The sequence below is a fragment of the Solanum dulcamara genome, chromosome 5 (genome assembly GCF_947179165.1).
Source record: "Solanum dulcamara chromosome 5, daSolDulc1.2, whole genome shotgun sequence".
Taxonomy (NCBI): Eukaryota; Viridiplantae; Streptophyta; class Magnoliopsida; order Solanales; family Solanaceae; genus Solanum; species Solanum dulcamara.
Window position 1 is genome coordinate 3,947,404 of NC_077241.1, and position 6,878 is coordinate 3,954,281.

General features: G+C 35.1%; 1 pseudogene; it reads left to right on the plus strand.

Moving 5' to 3' along the window:
- The first annotated feature begins 22 nt into the window (after positions 1 to 22).
- On the plus strand, positions 23 to 6,669 carry LOC129888626 (uncharacterized; annotated as a pseudogene).
- Positions 6,670 to 6,878: the final 209 nt, after the last annotated feature.

The following is a 6,878-nucleotide window of genomic DNA, read 5'->3' on the forward strand; positions in this document are numbered from 1 at the left end:
AATTTTCATCAAGCGAAACGAGATGAATATCACGATACTATTGAAACATTCTGGAGTTTGGCAATCCGATGTGAGTTATGAACGATACAAAAGTGATGGAATCGTAGTGGGCGACAATGTATCTTACTCAAATCTAAAAGCATAAATTGCTGTTGAATTGACCATAGATGAATCAGTAAAAAATATTGAAATCCGATACATCGTTCAAGGTAACTCGTCGCCAATGATTATTCGTAATGATATGGGTGTTAATCTTTACATAGAGTTGAAGAAGAATGAGCCAAGATTCGTAAAGTATCCCCTATGCATAACAACTTCTAATAAAGAGAAATGTGAGTTACAATCATTCGACGCTACATCTGGAGCAATGTTTTGTGCAGAATCAAACATGAATGAGTCGCAAATTTTTGGTTTAGAGAAATCTGGTAATGCTGCAACTTTTTATATACCGGAATTGGATGTGACGAACTACATAACTAATATAATTGGTGCGGAAGTGAAGGAGAATCAATTGTATAAGGACAAAGCAACACTAGTTGATGTAATTGTCAAATACAAAGTTGATAATAGATTCAATTTCAAAGTTAAAAGATCTGACAGTAAAAGATATTGGCATTTGCTAATTTTGGAAATTTAATTTCAAAAAGTTAATTGTTGGTTTATATTCGTGATACATACTAAGTTAGTATGTATGAGGTACAATAGTTAAAATAATTATTGTCAGAATGTATCAAATACATATAAATCCCTGTGTATCTGGTACATATTAATATTTTTTGATTTTTCTTGTCCTGATACATCATAACATTATGTATCTAACTCACTTCAAAAATGTTCCAAATGTACTGTTGATTTCATAAAGTTAATTTTGTTGGTTTATATTCATGATACATACTAAGTAGTATGTATCAGGTACAACAGTTAAAATACTTGCTGTCAGAATGTATCAGATACATATGAATCTCTGTGTATCTGATACATGTTAACTATTTTTCCTAAAATTGTGCGGTTATGTGTTAATATGCTATTTAGACGACTGTTGTTGGAGAATGAAAGCATCATGTTGGAAAAAATCCAATATATTCAAAGTGAGATATTTCAATAGTGAACATTCATGTGCATTAAGAGATAGGATTTTCAGCAAAGTTCATGCTACAAAGGCTTTTGTAAGTGCATTCACGGCACCTAAATTGGTTAATCATAAGAGAATTCACACCCCTAATGATATACGAGAGGATATTAAAGCAGCGTATGGAATTGATATTACCTATCAACAAGCATGGCGTTCAAAAGAACATGCTTTGGAAATGTTAAGGGGAAAATCTGCTGATGGATATAGACAGTTGCCTGTATACATACATATGCTAAAAACAGTATATTTAAATTCGTACATAAGTATGCACAAGTCACCAACTGATGAGTTCATATATCTGTTCGTAGCGTTAAGGCTATTGATGAAGGGGTTTCAGTTTTGTCGACCTGTAGTTATTGTTGACAGTGTGCATCTTGATGGACCTTATAAAGGGACATTTGTATCAGCTAACACACTTGATGGGGCAAGTATTACTTTTTATTACTACTGCGTATTGAATAATAGTGTATCATCTTAGTTGACTCATTTGTTGTGAATTTGATGAATTCTAATAACTATGTTATCGCTGTTAATAATTTTTTAGGTTGCATATTGCCATTGGCATATGGTATTGTTGATACAAAAAATGATTCATCATGGACGTGGTTTTTTCAGAACTTTAAAAATGCATTTGGTGAGAGGGACAATATGTGTGTTGTATTAGATAGGAACGAAAGCATAATCAAGAGTGTAAACATGGTATTTCCCAATGTCCCTCACTTTGCATGCATATGACATATATGGAAAAATGTTTGTACTAATTATTGGAGGAGAAAAACTGTACTAAGTGACCTCTTCTACTCGATGGCAAAGGCATACCGAAAAGATGAATTTGAAAAATTAATGGTAAAAGTTGAAAAAATTGATTATCAGGTGATAGAGTATTTGAAAAATACAGAGTATGAAAAGTGATCAAGGGTTTATGCAACTGTCAACAGGGGGAGAATAATGACTTCTAAAATCGCAGAATGTATCAATGGATGTCTTGTCGAAGTATGAGAGCTGCCTATAATTGACTTTTTAGAGCAAACGAGAATGTTATTTGGTGCTTGAAACTGCAAAATAGGGAAATAACAGCTTCTACAAAACATACTTTGAATAGAAAATTCAAAGATATCCTAGTATCAAACACGATGAAGTATTCGAGAATGAAGGTACACACCAGTTAATTTTAAGTAGATATCTACTTGATACATAATTGCTTGATACATAGCTCTATGATACATCAGTTCTGTATTTCCTATGATCATTATTTCCTGATACATCAATTCTGATACATCAGTTCTGTATTTGATACATCAGTTCTGATATATATCTGTGATAATTATTTCCTACAGGTTGTTGCTTCATCAGAATATCTTTATTCTGTTTATGAACCAGGTATAAGATACATTGTGTGTCTTGAAAGAAAAATATGCAATTATGGCAGGTTTCAACTAGACGAGATACTGTGTCCACACGCAATTACAGTGTTGAAGAGCAAGAACATTACAGATATGCACCCATACTGTTTTGATTACTACAAGCTAGAGGCGTTGGCAAATACTTATGAATTTTCAATGGTTCTAATGCCAGATAAGAAAGATTGGTCTATTCCGAAAGAAATTTTGAAAGAATTCGTTTTGCCACCAAGATACAAAAGAATGCCAGAAAGACCAAAGAAAGGAAGAAAAAAGTACTCTAGTAAGAAGATAATAACGAGCATAAATTCTTGTGGTCATTGTGGCCATGAAGGTCACAACAGAAAGACTTGTAATTTCATTCCCAAAGAGAAATGATGTTTAGTTATCCGAGGATACATTCTATTTGGATCATGTACTTACATCTACATAGTTTTTTTTACAGTGTAGGGTTGTATTTGATACATATATCAATTAACCAGAATAGTAATTGAATACCAATAATTAATACATAGATAGTTGGTAATTATTTTCATTGTAAGTTACTTGGTATTGATATAGTAATTTTGAATCTAATATATGAGAATAACGGATACATAACCATTCGACGTATAAAGGGTTGATACTTTGAAGGTTGTTATATTAGTTTTAAACTGAATTGTGGTTGATACATAACATGTTATATTGATATAGGTTGTAGATGTATCAGAAGCTGTAAAGCTTGATACATGAGAATCTGATATATAAACAAGATGTATAAGATCATTAAATCTTGCTCCATGAGAATCTGATAAAAAACAAGATGTAATCAGAAGAAGTAATGCTTGATATATGAGAATTCTGATACATAAACATGATGTATCAGAATTATTAAACCTTGATACATGAGAATATGATAGAAAAACAAGATATATCAAAAGAGTAGCGCTTGATACATTAGAATCTGATACATAAACAAGATACATCAGAAGTTGTAAATCTTGATACATGAGAATCTGATATAAAAATAAGATGTATCAGGAGCTGTAAAGCTTGATACATGATAATCTGGTACATAAATGTAGATGTATCAGAATTATTAAATCTTGATATATGAGAATCTGAAACATAATCTATATGTATCAGAAGCTGTAAAGCTTGATAAATGAAATTCTGATACATAAATGTAGATGTATCAGAAGCATTAAATTTTGAAACATTATAATCTGATACATAAACTAGATGTATCAGAAGCTGTAAAGCTTGATACATGAGATTATAATACATAAATATAGATGTATCAGAATCATTAAATCTTGATATATTATAATTTGATACATAAATAAGATATATCAAGAGCTGTAAATCTTGATACATGAGATTCTGATACATAAATATAGATGTATAAGAATCATTAAATCTTGATACATTAGAATCTGATACCTAAACAAGATGTATCAAAAGCAATCAAGTTTGATACATGAGAATATGATACAAAAACAAGATATATCATAAGCATTAAAGATTGATAAATGAAAATCTGATAAATAAATAAGATGTCTCAGAAGCTGTAACACCCCTCAAAATTTTTCTTAAGATTCGGACCCTTCTTATATTCGGGTAGGGTCGAACTCGAGTATTATAGAGCATTTGCATGAGTTAAGATGAGTTTTGAGGAATTGAGTAGCGTTAGAGTTGAGGTGGGGTCATGAAGGACCCCTAGGACCAAATCAATCCAAAAGATTCGTCGTGGATAAGTTTGAGGAGGAGTTCACATAAGGAGTTGACTTCTAACAACCCTATCTTTTGAAGGATGATAATCTGGGTGTCCCATGACCCCTCAAATCAAAGGTCATCGAGTCTTCTTTCCAACGCCACCAAGAATGTAACTTTTGGAGTTTAGAGTCAAAAGATACGTCGATCCTAAGATGAACTAGCACAGCAGGGATTTTCAGGCCTGGGGTTCAACTATTGGGAATCTAGGCTTGGTGCCGCAGTGGCGCGACGTGCCACTATCGCGCCAGGAACACACCTCAATAGTTTGGCCCCTAGCGCGGCGCGCCACTATGAGGTGTGTAGGGTTTTTCAGGCCAAATTCTTAGAACCCCAAAAATATGGCCTTGGCGCTGTAAGGGCGCGACGCACCACTATCGCGCCAAGAATGTGCCTCAGTAGTTTGGTTCTTGGCACGGAGCACAACTACGAGATGTGCAAGTTTTAGGCGTAATCAGCCTGGCGCTGCAATAGCGCGATGCGCCACTATCTTGCCAGGTGCATTTTTGCCTATTTTTCAAAACTTTTAAGAAGGGGCAATTTGGGAATTCATCCAAATTATATATGTATCATCTTTGGTCATTTTGGGGTCATAATTTACAGCATCCCTCTGTCTCTAGAAAATCCCTAGAAAAAAAACTCTCGCTTCTTCATCATCTTCTTCTTCTCCATTTCCAACAAGAGATTGTTCCAAGAGCTTCAAGACTTCAAGCTTTCAATTGAAGACCCAACAACAAGGTTTCTTCAAGAGTCTATTCTAAGGTATGTAAGGCTATCCAAAATATGGGTTGAGTCTTCCCATGTGCCCTACTCTTGCTTTGAGGTTAGATGTCCATGAAAATGGAGTTTCTTGGTATGGTTTATGTTTGAATGAGTTTTATCCCCTATTTATTTAATGCTATATGTGTTGATGTTGTTGAGCTAAAAAGTTCATAAAACCTTCATGTTAGTATGAGTTGATGGAGATGACTTGTTATTATATTATGTTGATCTCTTTAGCCATGTGATTATGTCGCTTAAGTCATTTTCCTTAAATGTGTTATTCTACTTAAATTGTTGAGCTAAAGTCATAGAGTTGTGATGAGTTTTGAGGAGATGTCATAAATACTTACCTAAATGAGGCTTGATTGAGTTAATTGGAGGATAGAATTGACGAGTGGACGAGGTCCTAAATGGAACTTGCCATTATGACTTAATTGAGTTAAGAATGAGGATAGAGTTGATGAGTGGGAAATGTTCCACATGAAACTAGACATGAGGGCTTATTTGAGATGATTGGAGGGAGTCTTATGAGCATGGAGTCATGGGAGGAGTATTGAGCACCGAAGCGGGTACGAGTATATTCTATACTCAAACCCCAAAAACTACGCCGCCAACATAGGTAGGGATGGAACCGTTAAAGTCGGATGCTTTCCATGGGATCGAACCGTTAAAGTCGGATTTTTCCCATTTTATTGTCCTGAAATGATAGGACTTGACTAATCGATGGTATCCATGATTAGGGAGGCGTTAATGCCCTGGCAAGGTGTGGAAAGATGTGGCAGCGATATCTGATTGTTGTACTATCACTGGCTCATAAGTGATGGTTGTCGGATAAGAGAAACTCCCATTTAGGTCTTGCTAGTACTCCGAGTCAGTTGAGTTGAGTGGCATGAGATTTGGTCTGATCTAGAACACTTCTTGTTAGACTTAGGACCCTTTAGTGAGATGTTATATATATATATATATATATATATATATATATATATATATATATATATATATATATATATGGGTTGAGATCCTGAGTTGATGTTGATGTCTTCTTGATGTTTGTTTCATCCGACCATTTTACGTACTCATACATTCCATATACTGGCGCTATTTGGCCTGGATCGTTTCATGATGCAGAGACAGGTACTAGAGATCATCAACCGGCGCCCCGCTGAAGATCCATATACACTCCCAGCTAGTTGGTGAGTCCTCCTAGTTTTCGGAGGATCCTGAGCTCCTTGCATAGTTTTGCTTTGTTTCTGTATTTGATTGTTGGTAGCCATGGGCTTGTCATTAGCACTTTCCAGACTTTGATAGAGGTTTCATAGACTAGAGTGTGGGGAGGTTGGACTATTATTTTGAGGAGTCCTATTATACTTATTTTGTTAAGTTAAACATGTTTGTCCTTCGGCCCCCATATTATAAATAACATGTTATAATTGAGCTTTCCTTTGAGCGTATATGTCTTAATGACGGAATGATTGAGTTAGGTGGTTCGCTTGAAGGTCAAAAATGGCTTTCAAGTGCCGGTCACGTCTAAGGTACCCTCTTGGGGCGTGACAAACATGGTATTAGAACCCAAAGTTCAAGTGTCCTAGGAAGTCTATGAAGCCGTGTCTAGTAGAGTCTTGCTTATGGGTGTGTTGTGCACCACACTTATAAGCAGGAGGCTATAAGGCATTCGAAATTGTTTCATTTCTTTACTACTCTGGAATTTGTGCGATAGAGTTAAACTCTATAAAACTCCTTTCTAATTCGTGCGTTTGTACGTTACAAATGATGCCTCCTAAACATACGGCTAGCCAGAGAAATGTTGACAACGCCGAGATGCCCCAATCAGA